This window comes from Adiantum capillus-veneris, chromosome 14 (genome assembly GCF_014529385.1).
Source record: "Adiantum capillus-veneris isolate H3 chromosome 14, ASM1452938v2, whole genome shotgun sequence".
NCBI lineage: Eukaryota > Viridiplantae > Streptophyta > Polypodiopsida > Polypodiales > Pteridaceae > Adiantum > Adiantum capillus-veneris.
Window position 1 is genome coordinate 46,628,903 of NC_140944.1, and position 19,510 is coordinate 46,648,412.

The 19,510-nt window shown below is 43.7% G+C and overlaps 1 protein-coding gene across 1 annotated transcript in view; it reads left to right on the plus strand.

Moving 5' to 3' along the window:
* The first annotated feature begins 2,523 nt into the window (after positions 1–2,523).
* Positions 2,524–19,510, plus strand: part of LOC147442321 (uncharacterized) — a 42,653-nt gene continuing 25,666 nt past the window's right edge. Inside the window, exons 1-2 of the mRNA XM_086528541.1 lie at positions 2,524–2,634; positions 2,809–2,854. The gene's annotated coding sequence lies outside the window, so the exon portion shown is untranslated. The remainder of the gene's footprint in view (positions 2,635–2,808; positions 2,855–19,510) is intronic.

Here is a 19,510-nt window from a genome sequence, read left to right on the forward strand (position 1 = left end):
AATGGACAACACCAAGGCTCCGTTGTCAAGCTTCAATCTTTAGAAGGATGAACAAAACAAAGAAGGTTGCCAATTAACCGAGCTTATCATCGCTTAATGGGAGAACACCAAGGAGTTGTGAAGCTTCAATCTTTAGAAGAAAGACAGGCGCTGTTGTAGCAAAACTAAGGTTGCTTATATGCACTATGGGCAAATCCCCAGATCTCCTTGGCCCTACCCAAGTTGGGCATATCCTACAATCAATGCACTCCTTGAGACAACATTGCATATCCCACAATTAGTGCTTTTCAATAGACGACATCTTGGACAGGAAGCTCCTAAAGTATGTTCTGTGCTTTATGAAGTGTACCACATTAGGCATACATGTCGACCAAGGTAGTGCAAAGCATGATGACCAAGGTAGTGCCAAGCACGATATTTTGTTTCAACAACTACTGACTAACAATATCATCCCGAATTCTTTTGTCCATATTACCATCTTGTGTAATGCCACATGCCTTCAAGGTGCCAGTGTACTTGATCGCATTTGGAGAGATGCCCTCTCTCTACAACTATTAAAAAAGATCTCTCTCTTCCTTACCTGACCTTGTTGCATCAATGCACTCCTTGAGATAACATTGCATCATGAGAGATGCCCTCTCTCTGCATTAGCTGAAAACAACCTAGAGCATATGCATTTCGATAGACACCCTCGCTTAATAGCCGCTGAAAAACGCCCGACCTTGCCCAAGTTGGGGCATATCTTGCAATCAATGCATTCCTTGAGACAACATTGCATCATGAGAGATGTCCTCTCTCTGCATCAGCTGAAAACAGCCTACAACGTATGTGATTGCATTTGGATACACCCTCGCTTCACATCCGCTAAAAAACGCCCAGAGCTCCTTTGCCCTGCCCAAGTTGGACATATCTTGCAATCAATGCACTCCTTGAGACAACATTCCATCATGAGAGATGCCCTCTCTCTGCATCACCTAAAAACAGCCTACAACGTATGTGATTGCATTTGGATAGATACACTCACTTTGCATCTGCTAAAAATGCCCAAAGCTCCTTGGTCCTGCCCAAGTTGGACATATCTTGCAATCGATGCATTCCAAGAGACGACATCCCAAACAGTAAGCTCCTCAAGCACTTTTGGTGCTTTATGAAGTGAACCACATTTGGCATACATCTAGACCAAGGTAGTGCCAAGCACGAGGTTGCATTTGCTGAAAATGGCGGAGAGTTCCTTGGCCCGCCCAAGTTGGTGGGCATATCCCGCAATGAGGCATGAGAAGCAGAGATCCTAGAATGCAACCACCACATTCGAAAGGGAAAGTGAAAAAAGCTGAAATGTAGCAATGGGGACTCAAGAGCCCATTGGCCGTGGAGTTTCAATGTTGAAGGGATTTGTTAGTGTAGGTTGGATTTTCTCATCACGTGTGACGTCTACACTCTACCTAGAGAGAGAGCATGGAGAACATCTGGAAGCCAAGATGGCCTCACTATATGAAGATATTTCTATGGAAAGTGATGTGGGGTGCTCTGCCAACGGGCAATAAGATACAAGAAAGAGGAATCGGGTCCGATCGTTGCTCGGGGTGCAAAATAGCTAGTGAAGATCTAGCCCACCTTTTCGTTGGGTGCTAGGCTATCAGTGGCATGGCTGGAAAAATGTGCAAGTGGGTACAAAGGACATGGCAAATCAAATTCTTCAAGACTGATCTGTTCTTTGGTAACAACAGGATGGGAAGTCCTGCTCTTCTTGTTTGCACTCTAATAATAAGATACTACTTCTTTCACCATATATGGCAAGCAAGGAACCAAATTTGACCAACTCCGACAAAAGAGGAATTCATTTATTGAAGAGATTGTTAGTCATGGGCTGTTGAAAGAAAATATCGTCCTCGGCAATGCCTTGCTCGATATATATCTCAAATGTGGTGAACGCATGTGGCACTACGCAAGACACTGATATGGGGAAAACAATTCACGACCATGTTGTTAGTTAGGGGCACTACGCAAGACACTCATATATGGACAAAAGAATTCATGATCGTACTGTTAGTCAGCGGGGCCGTTGAAAGATAACATCGTGCTTGGCAATGACCTTGTCAACATGTATGCCAGATGATAAAATCCCTAGCTCTTCAAAAGGACATCCACTTAAGAAGTTCAATTCGATTCGATGATAGAGATCGACATGTATGCAAGGTGTGGTGTACTTTAGTATGAGTTTGTAATATGCAATATGGCTAGAGAATATGTGGCTAAAGTAATCACGTTTGATAATACTATAACATAATTGAGGATATATCTTGATGTTACGATGGACTTGACCTTCGAAATTTTATACACTAAACATAGCTTTTTTTCGTGGACTTGAGCCTCAGCCTGAGGCAATATACTCTTTCGAATACTGCCTGGGGTCAATACGATGTGTAGATTATGGTTTGGAAATATTTTTTAATCCAAGAGGGATACACGTTTTCGTAGCTTTGCAATTTCTCAGGCGTTCAACATAAAAAACAAAGAACAGAACGTCGACAGAGGCGGGGAACGTCGAACGAGAGACAGAAGGAGACATCGAACGAGAGACAGAGGGAAAAACGAACGCCAGAGAGGAGGGAAGGCTGGAGGAAGGAAATCAAGGTTTGATCATCTCTGGAGCTTTGTCTGTACTTGGGGAGTGTGTGTGTGCGCGCGCGCGCACGTGCGCGCGCGCGAGAGAGAGAGAGAGAGAGAGAGAGAGAGAGAGAGAGAGAGAGAGAGAGAGAGATGTCACTATGGTAAAAAGGAGGAGCACACAGTTTGCAACACGTGCAGGTCCGAAATTTCTCAAAGCAAAGCGAGGAGTATCACTTTCCCACCGGTATGCAAGACTGACTCCATTTCGTAATAGCTAGTGTATCTGTGGGTGACGATTGTGTGATTTTTTGTTGCCTTGTATTATTTTGCGAATGAAAATATTTGTTCAAATCTTGGAGTAGACATCGACACCCTATGTTGGTCAGTTTTTTTTCGAAATTCATGCCTGTAATAAGAAATACCCTACCATAATTGCTTCGGACCTCGCCTTTTTGATCAATTTCTTTGTTTATTATGAATCAATGTGTGAGTATCTGATGCTTATGAGAGCACGCATTAAACGTATAATTGTTAAGCAAATTTTAAAGCTGATTATCTTGTCTTTAATATAAGGAATAGATGTACGCTTGTTTATCTTTGGCCGTTGGTCTATAGTAAAAGTTGAGTTTGTTAAGTTGAGTTTGTTGATGCATCAATGGATAGAAATGATATTAGATATCTTACTCGTCGTAGAAAGTTTGAAATATAGAGTCTTACTTATTTTGCCTACGCCTATGCCATAACTCGTAAGTTGGAACCTTACAGCCTGATTATGATATGTGATATCAGTTGGTTAGTCGACCAAGTCTCTATCTTGGGTGTGAGCTATTATATACACTACAACATAACCCAAGATCTATGCACGGTCTATGGGATCTCCCCAGGGACAGATATGCTCGGCTTGCCCTGGAGTCATCTCGACAACTAGCTCTACAAGGCGATACAACATGTTGCTATGGACAAATGACAGCATGGTTTCAGTCGCATGGTCTCAACATGGATAGATTACCTCTGCTTCAATACTCCTTGGATGCACCCTCCCTGTCTCTCACATGGACAGAGATCACCAGACTCATACGTCAGGATCTGATTCAGCTAAATACCAGGATAAGATGCGCTATTGGACAGATACACACATCTCACATTAGCTCCAGATCGAGACTAGCCATTTTCGACGTAAATATGTTTTTGCTACCTCGTGCATGCCAGTAGATGCACAAATATTACTCATTAAGACATAATGCTTCCGTATCACTTTCATCTAGTTGTGCTTCACGCTCAAACCCAAGCTTTGCATTTTTCCATTTCTGACAAGCACCTAGAAGGGTAGACCAAACTAGAGGATGTTCAGATGATGGCATCATCATAATTACTCTCATAGCTTCATAGAAAGGCCTTTCTTGTCCAAAAAGATCAACCATGCAAGTGTAGTGCTCTTCATTTGGTACAATGTGATATTTTTTCCTCGTGTTATCAAAATACAATTGGCCCACATTGACCAGGACTGAATGAGTGCATGCATCGAGCACATTAATGAAAGAGGCAATAACTGGGGAGATGCCCTCTAGTTGCATGCATCAAAAACAGTCCAGAGCTTCCTTGGCCACCAGCCCTTGTTGGGCATCCCCTCCTATGAGTACATTCCAAGAGACAAAATTTGGAGGGAATTCCTTACTCCACATTCGTTCAAAATAGTCTAGGGCCTTCTCCTCCTGACCATGTTGGGCATATCTATAATCAATGCATTCCAAGAGACTGCATGTCGGGTATAGGAAGCTCATTAAGAACTCTGTGATTTCAAAAATACATCACATTTGGCATACATATTGACCAAAGCTTGACAAAGCACACCATTTTTTCTTAAGAGCCCCTAACTAAAAATCTCATCATTAAATGGAACCAAACTTGCTAGATGGTCAGGTAGCCTCTTTTAGTGAAATCATTCAATGTCTCCTTATCTCAAAGCTTACTTTATAAACATTTGTTGCGATCTTGGGACTTCCCCCTGAACTCTTTTCTACCGCAGTCAATAGTATGGGCTAAATCTTGCATGCCTTAATCTAGAAACTTTGGTCTAATCTCCTCAAAAAGAAAATTGTCGACTACATCATGAACGTGTAGGTATCATTAGCGGGTGTAGAATTACTAACATCGGTAATGGATAGAGCGCGTATGGCAAGCCGTAGGTCAAACAGATAGAAGAAACGTCAAATACACAAGCCGTAGGTCAAATCCGGTTGCGTTTTTCTACGGAAAAACGCAAACGGACTTCGGAAATGGCTCCTATGCCTACTGAAACCATCCGTAGACGATTAGGTAGTCTTTAGGCAATGTCAATAGCGCGTATGGCAAGCCGTAGGTCAAACGGATAGAAGAAACGCCAAATACACAAGCCGTAGGTCAAATCTGGTTGCGTTTTTCTACGGAAAAATGCAAACGGACTTCGGAAATGGCTTCTATGCCTTCTGAAACCATCCGTAGACGATTAGGTAGTCTTTAGGTAATGTCAAGAACGCGTATGGCAACCCGTAGGTCAAACGGATAGAAGCAACGCCAAATACACAAGCCGTAGGTCAAATCCAATTGCGTTTTTCTACGGAAAAACGCAAACGAACTTCGGAAATGGCTTCTATGCCTACTGAAACCATCCGTAGACGATTAGGTAGTCTTTAAGCAATGTCAAGAGCGCGTAAGGCAAGCCGTAGGTCAAACGGATAGAAGAAACGTCAAATACACAAGCCGTAGGTCAAATCCGGTTGCGTTTTTCTACGGAAAAACGCAAACGGACTTCGGAAATGGCTTCTATGCCTTCTGAAACCATCCGTAGACGATTAGGTAGTCTTTAGGTAATGTCAAGAGTGCGTATGGCAAGCCGTAGGTCAAACGGATAGAAGAAACGCCAAATACACAAGCTGTAAGTCAAATCCGGTTGCGTTTTTCTACGGAAAAACGCAAACGGACTTCGGAAATGGCTTCTATCCATACCGAAACCATCCGTAGTTCATTAAGTACTCTTAAAGCAATGTCAAGAGCGTGTATGGTAAGCCGTAGGTCAATGGGTTTGAATTAACGTCAACTACACAAGCCGTAGGTAGCCGTAGGATGTTGAAGAAACTATGGAACTAAAAGAGGCAAAGGGGTTTTACCCGCTACATGCATTGCCATGTACACGTGGGAGTGCACGTATGTGTCTACCCATATAGGATTTGACCAATAAAGACGAGATTTTGAATCGGTGGTCCTAATCTCCGTACACCTCTGGACCGAGGTGTACGGAGATTGGGCAAGACTAGAGAATGTGAGGTAGTTTACATTGTGAGGAGTATATATATTAAAACAACATGGATAGCATGTAGGAGGCGTATACATGGTATATTTTTTTTGAAAAGTTTATGTAAAAACGAAGGGAACTCTGCCGAAATTTCTCCGGGAGCACGGTTGATTTTGGTGCTGCTCGCTTTCTTGGGCAGAGGGCAGGAAGTCTGGCTGTGGTGCCTGTGTCCATCTTTTCATAAGGCACAGGCCAGGCTACCTGCCCTGTACCAAGAATTTTTTTTAATTGTTATGGTCGTCGATATACGCGTTGCTATACCCGTCTATACCAGTGTCGATATACGCGTCGCTAAGAAAGCCTTTCCACGCGTATATCGACGCTCTTTGCGACAGTTTCACAGGGACGCGTGTATCGACGCGTATAACGACGTTAAGCGTCGCTATATACATCGATAACCCCCTTTTTTGTTGTAGTGTTATGAAGGAAGTATTGCTAGATAATACATTAAGTATTAAAATCCCCATGTGTGTATCTTATCAGGTCTTATGGATGAAGCAATTGATCGAGATTTAAATGATGAAATATTGAATTCAATAATAGGATTTCAATCTATTTGTGATGAGCACCATGCTTCTGTGGATCTGCAAGATAAACTCCTCAGACACCTATTTGAAGGAATAGGTACATCAAAGGGAAAGCGCTCCACATCTGAAACGCAAAAGAAGCCTCTGGCTTCTCTCTTGATGCAAAAGTCGATGGATTGGGATGGGAAACTTAACGACACACAAGTCCCATGCAAGTGGTCGGACATAATCAAGCTTTACAAAGATATGGGGATGGTTCCACTTGAAGAGTGGAAGTTATGTCTTGGAGATGAGGCCAACTCACACCCTCCCCACTTAATGAAACCAAGCTTGGAGGATGAGCATGACCACAAAGATGCACTAAAGTGTCATTGCCCAAATATGATTCTTCTAAGAGATTGTAACATATGCTGTGAAAGATGTCCTTTGTGTAGCAGAGGTAGAAAGGACATAATGTCTTTTCACTTTGTCTCTTTGATAAGCGAGCTAAGACTCTTATGTAAGAGCGAAGCAATATGTTGGGATTTTCTTGCCATGTGGAGAGCAAGAGAAAGATGGCTAGGCAAAGCTAGTCATGAACATCCAGAGTTTATAGATGAGTTTTGGGATGGAGAGAAGACAAGAATCTACCAAGATTTTTGGAATCCGGACAAGGAGTGGGAAGCACCTGTACTATGTGATAATCCTAGGTGTATGCGAGCACATAGAGCTTTTCCAAAGGAGCTAATGTGCAAGTCCTTGCAGAGAGGATGCATCGCTGACCAAGAAGAGTATACTTTTAGGTGCTCAAAGTGTGCAAAACAACTATGTGCGAGAAGGAATTGGGTCAAGGTAATCCTTTCCTCTTTCTTGATTCTCAGACATATGCTTTACTCTATGCTAATAGAAGCTTGTGTTATAGGGAGATCCAAGAAATTTGGCTCTTCTTCTTCATTGGGATGGATTTCAAGCTGCATCAACAACACAAAAGGATAGCGCTGTTGTGGAAATTGTTGTTTTAAATGGTGGCAAGAAGTCAATAGTTGGATCTATACCTGTTCTTTTCTTGCCCTTGTCTAATGAGCAGCTTAAAAGAAAGCATGGCGACGTGTTTTCATCTTTTCTTCAACCATTAATGGATGAGCTTGAAACAGCTTTCTTGAATGGCTTTGATGTTGACTATGCTATGCCCAATACGGCCATTTGTGATGACCTTCAAGAGGGAACAACAAGATTAAGATGCATGTTGATGGTGTGCGCGGGTGACCACCCTGCTCAGTGTAAACTTGGTCAAGTAAAAGATGGCAGAATGGCCTTTTGTAGGCGAGACAAGGCAACATTAGAGTTTCAGCGAGATAGTAATGGCACACATTGCTATGTCTATTCAAACAATAGATATCAAGGCAGATATCCACCTGAGCGACGACATGTAGATGACTTGTGGGAAAGTATTAAAATGTCAAAACGATGTACAACAAAGGAGAAGATGGAAGAGACTTTAAGAGATGCAGGTTTAGTAGGTGAATCTGTGCTGTGGAAACTCTATCATCTTTATGGATTCGATATCTCTAAAGACCTTGCATATGATGTAATGCATGTGCTACCCTTAAATCTCTTTCAAAAATACATAAAGAGATTGATGTCATCAGCTTCTACTCAAACTAAAAAGAAGATTGATCTTGCCGTCAAAGAAGTTACCAATTCTATTCCAAAGCCTATTTTGAATGCAGATAGATGGCCAAAACATGCTACTACGCAATTCAAAATGTTCAAGGCAGAGGAATGTCAAAAATTTATTCAATGGTGCCTACCGCATGTCCTCAATGTGGTCGATGGTATTAGTGAAGAGGATAAACAACTTGGGATACTTTTAATTGACATCGCCCACATATTTTTTGATTGTAGCCGGCAAAAGGGTTGGACCCAAGAATACATTGATGTTTGTCGCTCCTTATTCTTATCATGGCGTATTCTTTCTGAGGAGTATTATGGTGCCAACTCTTCTCCTCTTGAACACGTGGCAGGTATGGTTAAGTGAAAAAGTAATTCGTTTTGGTTAAGATAAAAGAATTTCTATTCCTATTCCTAAAAATGTTTTGTTTTTACTTGAAGGTAACGGAGAGATCCTAGATGATGTTTATCGACATGGATCTCATGATGGCACATGGTGTTTTTCGCATGAGAGAAATGTTTCCAATTATTTGAGCATTCACACCAACAACAAGTCTAATGAGATATCTTACAGCAAGTATCATAGTCGAGTTTTGTGTACTGAAATACACAAACAACTCGATGTAGAGAAGGATGGTCTCACAAGTTGTGAAAGAGATATGGTTCTTATACATTCATGCTTGATCTTGCCTGAAAGTTTCGTTCATGGATCAAAAGATAAATGTTTCCCGATACATGAAAAATTTGCTTTTCATACATCTTCTGAGAAGAAGGCCAAAAATATTTGGAATGCTTGTCTTCGATTGGTGTCATGCCCATGTCAGAGCATGATTAAGAAGAAAGGAGTTCTTGTGGGATCAAAGAGACCAAAGCCAATGGACCTCGGCATATTAGAGAAAAATGGGATGATAGAGTTTTGGTTGAGCAGAGATGGTTATGCGTTTACCTTGGATGAAATCCACGCAAATGCATAATTTTACCACAAGGTGTTTATGAATAATGTGAAGTACACTGTGGGGGAGTTTGTGGTCATCCAAGTGCCCAACATTTTCAGGGGATGTTTAAAGAAAATATTTGCTCATGAACAAGAAGGGGAAGTGAATGTCTTTATCATGGTGAACAGATTACTAGACAACCTTGAGACACTCGATGGGATCTCTGGAATGTGTCTTATCCGCAAAAGCTTGAAGACAAACTGTTCTCTCATAGTTTTGCCTATTGATTGTTTGCAATGCAAGTTTTTTTGGCTTAGTTCAAGGTTGGATGAAGAAGAGATACTTTATGAAACTAGCGGCTCCAAAGTTCGCTCGAGATTAGTATGTCCAGGAGAGGTGGGGTGTATCTCGCAATGGATTGAGGAGGGTGACTTTGTCCTTGCAAGGCAGACTCAAGATTTGAATAGCAATGCATTTGTGAGAAGTGTGGATATGGACAACAAAAGGGCACTTGTAGCATGGGAAGATGAGGAACATGGACAAGAGTGGGTGGATTGGAAACATATCTACAAGGTTATGCAAGGTATTTAACTTATGTTCAGTAGAATACATCTATTTTACTTTGTTGTTTTTCTTTATTTTGTCATGGAATCATGTTTATATTACTTCTCTGTCTTATGGTTGTTTGTAGATAATTCTATGCATTGCAATCCTGAGACGACTTGACTATGGATTGTTCGATCATCCAACGAAACTATTTTATTTTTGTTAGCTGGTGCATAATACTTGCACTAGCAGTTTTGTCAAACAATGATTTTGATATGTAAGCAAATCTATGTTTCTTGTTGGACTTTGCCAAAAGCTTAGGTGACTTATTTACAGTTTAGTTTCACCAAGTTCCTGAGGTCGATGCAAGTATGTAAGAGATCAAAACAGGTATGTAAGAGATCAAAACAGTGACGCAATTAATGCATTTGGGCAAAATTGATAACTTGTGCGCTTTTTGTTAGTGGTGGGTTTTTCTCCGTTTTTGTTTTTGTTTCTTTTCTTCCTTTTTTATTTTGTGGGACAATGGTGGTAAATGAAAAGGCACGTATTGTTGTTGTATTGCTGGCAAGACTGGTGGTGGGAGCAGCAGAAGAGGGTGCTTCGGTGGAGCTGAAGTATGGACAATGCTGTTCCCCATGACAGGGACAAGCCGCAAGAAGGCAGCAGGATTATGAGGGAGCTTAAACAGGATTGAAAGCAAAATGGAAAGGACTGAATGACTTGATTCATTCAAATGATTCGGCCATTATTCTATGCCTCTTGACATTGCCAGTAAAGGCATCCCCAGCTGTGTCTTGGGGTCTGTGGTCTCTTATGGATGCTTGTGGAGGGGATTCTAATCAACTTCATCATTTACTTCATGTGCACTACCTGTTGCCTAGTGGCATGCTGTGGCTTTGGGAGCACGTATTTTCGCACAGAAACTTCATGGGTGTTAGCATGACGAGTCAGTGACTCAGGAACTTTAGGGCGAGTCAGTGGCACAGAGACTTTAGGGCCAGAATCCAGCATGCTTAAAGCCCTTGGCAACAAGCCTTGCTTTGTACTTTGGCTGACTATCATGAGCGGTGATCTTATACCTGTAAACCCATTTACAAGGTAGAGCCTTTTTGCCCTGTGGTAATTTAACTAGCTTCCATGTCTTGTTTTTATGCAGAGCTGTCATCTCTGACTGCATGGCCAATTGCCAATTCCCGGAGTCCTTCATTTTCACTGCTTCCTTGTAACATGAAGGCTCATTGCAATCAGTCAACATGACATAGTTCATAGATGGAACAAACCTATCAGGAGGTCGCGTGATACGTCCAGATCTACGCACAATAGGTGGCTCAGGCTCAGCCACAACCTGTGGTTCCACTCTATCGTGTCCTTGCTCCTCTTGAGCCCTGACATTTTGTCTTGCACGTGCAGGTCCATCTTCTTGGAAGACAACTCTTCTAGTCTCCTCAACCCTCTCTGGTTTAGAATGATATTTGGATTCATTAAAGTGAACATCATTGCTGCGGACAACCTTTCTGGATTCGGGATCCCAAAGTCTGTACCCCATCTCACCAGAATTACCATAGCCTAGAAAGATGCACTTTCTACTCTTTGGCTCAAGTTTGTTCCTAAATTCCTTTGGAACGTGAGTATATGCCTCACAGCCAAAGACTCTGAGATGCTTGTATGAGGGCATTTTGCCTGACCATACCATCTCTGGCACTGAATCCTTCTGCAAAACCTTGCTAGGAGATCTATTTACAAGATGAACAACTGTTGATACAGCTTCAGCCCAAAACCCATTTGGCAGCTGTGCATTAGACAACATACTTCTGACCTTGTCTTGTATGGTCCTATTCATCCTCTCAGCAACACCATTTTGAGGAGGATTGTAAGGAGCAGTAAGTTCACGTTTTATACCTTTTGACTCACAAAAGTCCTGAAAGGCCTTTGAAACATACTCTCCACCATTGTCAGTGCGTAAGCATTTAAGCTTCTTGCCACTCTGATTCTCCACAAGTGTCACAAACGTTTTGAAAACACTAAACGCTTCATCCTTGTGCTTGAGAAAGTAAACCCATACTTTCCTCGAGTAATCATCTATAAATGTCATAAAGTAAGAAGCTCCCCCTAGAGATAGGTTAGGCATAGGTCCACACAAATCACTATGAACAAGTGCCAACTGTGTATCTCTTCTACTACTTCTATGCTTATGTGGCTTTTGTGTTTGCTTACCATATAGACAATGTTCACAGAATTCAAAATCATTAAATGAAAATCCAGGCAAATAACCAGAACGAGACAAGATTTCCATTCCCTTCTTGGACATATGTCCTAACCGGCTATGCCACAAAGAAACGTTCGGCTGCTCGGTTACATTGATTACATTTTTAGAGACATTTGATACATAAATCATGTAAAGTCCTCCAGACTTTACTCCATGTGCTACTGTCATAGAACCCTTGGATATCTTCCACATGTTCTGTCCAAAAGTGGTGACGTAGCCAGCATCATCAAGTAAACATGTGCTGATCAAGCTCTTTGTAATTGTGGGAACATGTCTCACATTCTTCAGCATGAAAGAAGAGCCATTCTGAAACTTCAATTGAACATCTCCAACACCTAAGATCTCACATTGCCTAGCCGAACATGATCTTTAGTGGTCACATAAGAGGTAAACCACTCCTTGTTTGGAGACACATGAAGTGATGCCCCTGAGTCTATAATCCAGTCACTCAGTGCATTTCCATCAGATGCTGTAAGAAGAGCTGAGTCCATTGTATTCTTCAAGAAGTAGATGTCTCCTGACACTAGACTGTCATCCTCTGCAACAGTGTTTGTCACATTTATTTCTTGAATCTTCACTGAGGACTTGTTCTTCTCACCATGGTCTTCAGCTTTCTCTTTGCCTTTTTCTGCTTTCCATTCTCTGCAGTCTCTTTTCATGTGACCCTTCTTGCCACAATGGTAGCATTCTATGTCACTCTTGCCTTTAGCACTGTGGGACTTGCTACGAGATTGATTCCTCTTTCCACCTTTGTACTTTTCTTTGGTCCTTCCCCTGACAACTAAGGCTGTTTCTTTGCCTTTGTCCATTGTCTTTCTATTGGTTTCTTCAGTAAGCAGACTTTCTTCTACACCTGCTATGTTCAAACCATCTGGAGGTGCAGAATTACTCAAAGCTGTGCGAAAAGTGTCCCAACTTTCCGGCAATGTGATCAACAGGAACATAGCTCTAACAGGTTCATCAAACTTGACACCTTGAGCTGACAACTGACTATAGATTGTGTTGAATTCATTCAGATGATTGGACATAGGTGTCCCTTCTTTCATCTTCAAGTCAACAAGCTTCTTAAGCCAGTATACCTGTGAAGCTGCACTCTGCTTCTCATAAAGATCACTCAGCTTTAACCATGCTTGATAAGCCGACATCTCGTCTGCTACATTGAAGTAAACGCTTTCTGCCAAAGTCAGCATAATGGTAGAAAGTGCCAATTCATCCATTTCGCTCCATTCATCTTCGTCCATATCTTCTGGTTTTATCCCCTTGAGCTTTATAGGTTTTACCTGCTTCTTTTGTACCAACACGTGCCAAATCTGCTTCTTCCACAATGGTAAATTGGTTCCATCCAGCTTCTTGATATTGTAAAGAGCAGTGTCCTGTGATCCAGCCATAGCTACGCTTCACAGTGGTTTACTTTCCTGGGAAAAATTCGGCAGAGTTTCCCCTGTAAATTGACCTCTGAACCAATATCAACTTGTCAAATGAACCAAGAAAGCTTCAGATTCTACATAAATTTTGGCAGAGTCTCCTTTGTAAAATGGCTCTGGTGTACTCAAAAAACAGACCAAAAAACAGCTCAAAAAACACTGTCTCTCTGACACTGTAAGCTGCGGGTAAACCTGTCCTGCACCTGTACTGTCTCTCACTGTCCTGTCACTGTCCTGCAAGCATAGACTGTGATAATGCCTCAACGGCAGTAAAGCAAAGATGCAATCCGAACTGTCTAACTCACAGTCAATACATCCTAGCTGCCTATCTAAGGGTGCTCGAGGGATCGCTCCAAGACCTGTATCACCGAAAGGATCTCAACATTCGAGAATCCCCCAGCTCAATAAAACCTCACTCGACCCTCAACAAAGGCTGCAGTAAATCTGACAGTACATAGACTTCCCACAAAGTCATACATCCACAAATTTCCCACTGTATGTTGTAACCGTTGCGGCGGTTGTTTGCTGCGTGACTTACAGCCAGCAAACCCTCAACAGACATACATCATCTTTGACAATACATCCCATGTGGAAGTACCTGCAATGTCAGGATGAAATCTGGAATATCAAGCAGCAAACACAAGCTACCTGATGAACTAGTGGATGTCGCCTACAGTCTGTGTGTAGATGCGCCCGTGTCGTATGTGACACGCCTCCAAGAACTATGAGCCGTCCTTCGATGAGTAGACAGCCACAAATCAACACTCTGGGAGTGTCGATATCCTCAGCACCTGCAGTCGTAGGCCGAAAACCCCAAATTTGCAGAGTCGGATCTGCACCCGCCGAGACCACGTAGTCGAAAATGGACTGTGCAGACCTTTGTCGAAGCCGAACGGTGACCGAGATGACCTCAGAATGAAATTCTGAGCACACCAAGCCCTTCGGGATCTCCCACAAGATTTGGGGCCGTGTCTTTGCCTATCGAATTTCACTCCAATCTGAGCTGGTGACTCTAGCCTCCTGCAGTGCTGCCCCGAGCCTCGATCTGAGCTCTGATACCAGTTGAAGGAGTACGAGCGGAAGTGCGACGCGAGAGAGAGTGCAAGAAGAAGAGCACGACGATATGGTGAACTCGCTCTATCGTAATGTGTAGAGCATAGTGAGTTCTTATTAGGTTTTAACAAAAGAATATGTGTACATACCTGGCGGCCCGCCCACTTATTTGGGCGACCACATTGGGCTTTATACCCCAACAAGAATGCTGGTCGAAAACTGTAGCTCCGCGAGCTGGCGAATTCGCTGTCTCATCTCAGTCCCGACTCTATCCATGTCAACAGAACTATCTCCCGTACAGTATAGAGCTTGGAGACACTAGGATCGTGTGCCCCCCAAGGTGTTTGAGGTGTGCCAAAAGATGTGTCGAGAGGTGTGCCTGGGTAGAACGGGGATCGTGAGCGAGGAGGGGTTGAAGCATCTGTGGACCCTCCTCCACAGCAACCACCACCTCCACCTGACGATCGCCGAGATCGGCGAGTGCACCTGTGCTGCGGAGATGAGGACAAACCCGTCTCTGCCCCACCCCTAGGTGTCAAAGCGACCGTGATGGGAGAAGCAGGCGTCGTACCCATAGGCGTCCCCCCCCCCCCCCATAGGTGTCCCCCCCCTCCCCCTAGGCGTCGGACTCTCGGGTGTGAAGCCCGGAGGCGTAGTACCCGTGCCTCTGGCTACCGAGTACTGAGAAGCCTCTGCCATCTGAGCAGGCGTCATTCGTGTAACGAAGCCCACGAATGCATCTGCACTCATAGAAGCGGGATCTGGAAACTCGTCTGCCATACTAAAGTCCTGCACAAAGAAAGTAAAATAAAGCGTCAGAACACAGTTGTTTAAATTAACTTTAAGCTTAATTTTAAATCAACGTCTTGACACAAACACTTACAAGCCTAGGCCTCGACGAGTGAGGCATCATCAATAAGATCTTGCACCGTATCATCGTCTATCTCTAATTGCAAACATAACTCTGTCCCAACTCGTTCTGACAGATTGTTTTCATCTATTGCATCTTCATCTACAAGTGTCAATTCTGGCTCGTCTGCGTCATCCCTCGTATATCTGTCAGCTTCCTCTGCCATACCTTCGTCCATCTCATCTAATGTCATAGTAGTATGGACGTCGTCTGACTGACTTTCCTCCAAGAGATCTTGCCCTTCAAATACTTGTTTATTTCTTGGAGCAACCTGAACCACAAACCACCATTGTCGCTCTCGAGGGTCCGGTACAAAGACCACTTGCTCGCAATGTTCGGGGAGAGCAAATGTGTCGCTCGCATCTGTCCAAACCTTTGTAGAATCTATTTGCACAAGTTTGTTTCCATCTCTGTGTATGGTTGCATTGCGACTAGAAGTAATCACCTTGAACCACTTCACATCCAACAAACACATCTCAAACCGCCTCAAGCTTACTTTCAGGATATCTGACACCAGACCACAGTAATCTAGGTTGCTAGTGCTCTCATTCGTGTCTCTGGCACTGGCCCTGCTCTTTTGCATGAAACTAACCATTACCCCATTGTCAAACGTGTTTCTTCTGCTGTCAATTTGTTGTGTTCTGAAACGCTTTCCATGCGACCACAGTGCCATGTATGTATGATACTTCCAGTCACATCCAATAGCCAGCTCTTCCTCTTCTAGAGATATGGGTTCTCCGATCTGTCGAGCTGCTCTCACTGTCTTGTCCAACCATGCCATTGTAGGGAATTCAGATAGAGGAGCGAGATAGTCTGGCCATTTTCGAAGTCCGTTTGCGTTTTTCCATAGAAAAACGCAACCGGATTTGACCTACGGCGTAGAAGCCATTTCTGAAGTCCATTTGCGTTTTTCTGTAGAAAAACCCAACCGGACTTAAAAAACGGCTTGTATTTTGGGCGTTTCTTCTATCCGTTTGACCTACGGCTTGTTATATGTCCCCATCCAACCTTTTTTGAGGAGGAAGCTTGTCTCTAAGAGCAACGACGGCGCTGTTGTTGCTTCCTAGATGACTTTCATGTGTAAAGGTGAGAGTTGAGCTTCGAATGTATTTTGAGCTGGTCAAATGAAGTCTGAGGCTACATCAGACGATCCAGGTCACTTTGGCTCGACATGCACAACGCCCGGTCAGACTACTGACCATGGAGGAGATTGATGAGGTCCGCCAGCGACGCGACAGATGCTGGATCTCCTATGATCTACCTATCCCAGCTAGCTGTTTTCGCTGCTTAGTCCACACCCAGCAGTTTAGGATTCCATAATATTTTATTTTGTCATTTTGTCATCTTGTTATTCTGACTTTGTATCAGTCTACCACATTGTAACTTTCTGGTCTCATAGGTCACTTTGGCCTTTTGAAGAGTTAATATAACATTTCATTTCATTTCCTTCTTCAATTTTAATTTTTTACGCAAACCATAATTCTCTCTCTCTCTCTCTCTTTAGTTTTAATTTCTTACGCACATTTTTCTCTCTCTATCTCTCTCTTTAATTTCCTACACACACACACTTCTCTCTTTCTCTCTCTCTCTCTCTCTTTCCTACACACACACACACACACACACACCTCTCTCTCTCTCTCTCTCTCTCTCTCTCTCTCTCTCTTTCCTACACACACATACACACCGCTCTCTCTCTCTCTCTCTCTCTCTCTCTCTCTCTTTCCTGCGCGCGCGCACACACACACACACACACACACACACACACACACACACACACACACACACTCCGCTCTCTCTCTCTCTCTCTCTCTCTCTCTCTCTCTCTCTCTCTCTTTCCTACACACACACACACGATGTGGAGAGAGAGAGAGAGAGAGAGGGGTTGGGGGGGGGGGGGGGGGGGGGGGGGGGGGGGGGGGGGGGGGGAAGAGTGCCATAATACCTGCTGTGCAGGTTTCGGTCAAGATATGAGAACGCGCGCGTTGAGGGCGAAAATGGCCCCTTCGCACGGGTTCGCCTTTTTTTCCCCCAAATTTTTAGCGTCGATATGTCCGTCAATAACTGCGTCGATATACACATGGAAAACTTTACCTTTCTAGGCTAATATCCACGGGCATATCGACGCAGTTATCGAGGCACATATCGACGGAGTGTAAGAACATCTATATGGATGTGGAAAGGCACGGGCGTCGATATATAGGGCATCGATAACTTTGGGTTATGTTGTAGTGATTGGGTGGATTTGTCTTGGCTTTTTGCGTGTAATCGGATTTTCATACACCATATATACGGTCAAGCTCGCGCATTGCATTATGGGAATATATCAGCATAATTCCATTATTGGAATCTATCTATCTACTCTTCAGCGGCCTCTCTCTCTCCCCCTCTCTCCCTCTTTATTGCGTACAAAGGGGCTTGTTTTTGTTTTGGACTTTAGCTTTCAGGTCGCAGATTGTGACATGTGTAAAGGGCTCCCCCTTCCGCCATATTATGTTAGTAGATTCCCATCTCATCGAGATTCGAGAATGTGTGGGACAGTTACTTAGAATATGTGGAAGATCCCTAGTCTACTGAGAGGTGGAGTCCATCCATCATGGCCATGAGTTGGGTTCACGCTGATTGACAGACATACATGGAGGGAAATGCACGATGGAGGTAGGCTACTGCGTCGCGCAGAGAGAGAGAGAGAGAGAGAGAGAGAGAGAGAGAGAGAGAGAGAGAGAGAGAGAGAGAGAGAAATCTTGAGTAGTAAGTTTTTTTAATTTACGGGATCGGGTCCACTCACACTCACCCACCCAATAACTGTGGGGATTGAACCATAGGGGGTGCAAAAATGCCCACAACCTCTAATCTCTCTTTAAAAAATGAATGAAACACCAAGGTAAATCAATTTCACACGAATTTGAGGAGCATGAGAATGTGGCAACGTATAAGGCAGAGGGTGAGCGCGTGAGAGCTGAATTTTTGCAAGGAGCGCGCTTGCAGCCCCGGCAACACACACACACACACACACACACACACACAGAGAGAGAGAGAGAGAGAGAGAGAGAGAGAGAGAGAGAGAGAGTTGCAAGGTCGAGGAGCTCAATCGCCCTATGAAGGCTCTCGTCTGTATGTAGCATTGCGCTATAGCGAGGAGTTGAAGGCTCGTTCAATATATCTATATATATAGGTAGATGTGCGTGGACTGAGGTGCACGAGATACGTAGTGGGAGGCTCAGAGCTTAAGAGTGCCCACAGCTCTAGGAGTTTATCCGCAGCTCGAGGCTGCAATAGTTGAGGTCTCGACTTGAGGGGAGAGCACCCCTTGAACTGTAGGTACCGCAAGCTCGGTGCATATTACCCGCAGCTCGAGGGGACACTTGCTAGCATTCAACCTGTGCCCGCCATGCCATGTTGGTCAATAGAAAGGGATCCAACATGCGCATCCACGTTGGCTGCGGGCATGTTAAATCTACACATTAAAGTAGAGATTCTAAAGGGAAAATAAGGGAAATGTTGCCATGTGGATGAGCATGTCAGTCTTTTTAATATAGATATTAGATATGGCGGAAGGGGGAGCCCTTTACACGTGTCGTAATATGCGACCTGAAGGCCAAAGTCCAAAACAAAAACAAGCCCCTTTGCACGCGATAAAGAGGGAGAGAGAGAGGCCGTCGAAGACGGCTAGCAGTACTAGTGTATATTCATAGATGAGTTGAACTGGGACAAGCCTTATTCACCGGTGACCCATCTACCATATATGCCACAAGGTTACGTAGATTTCACAGCCACGCCCACGGTATGTGTGCACAATTGAATGTGTGTGATGTTTTGAACACGCTTGAAAAGTGTATTAGCCAAGAATTTTTTTACAAATTCCCACTATAATTCACACTTTGCGGATTACGACAACATCATGAGCTTCTGTACGTTAGGCGGCTCGTCTTATATCACAGTGTGCTATCCTCTTGACTGAGTCCCACGAGGTTCTGGAGAAGTAGGCACCATGGGACAAGGGCTGGGAACTGCGGCGGTCAAATCACATGAATCTGGGCCGTCTGATCGACAAAACTCGGCCAAAAAAATGGAACTCAGGTGGTAGCAAAAGTGCATGCGTGGCAAGGGGGATTGCATGCGTGGCAGCACAGAGAACAGGCAGTAGGTACAGAGGCGGGTCGAGAATAAGATTTCAAAACAATGTGCGGCGCATGCTCATTTGAATTTTCTGCACACAACACACTCCAGAATTGGCTTGGGTAAGCTTGTGCCTCAA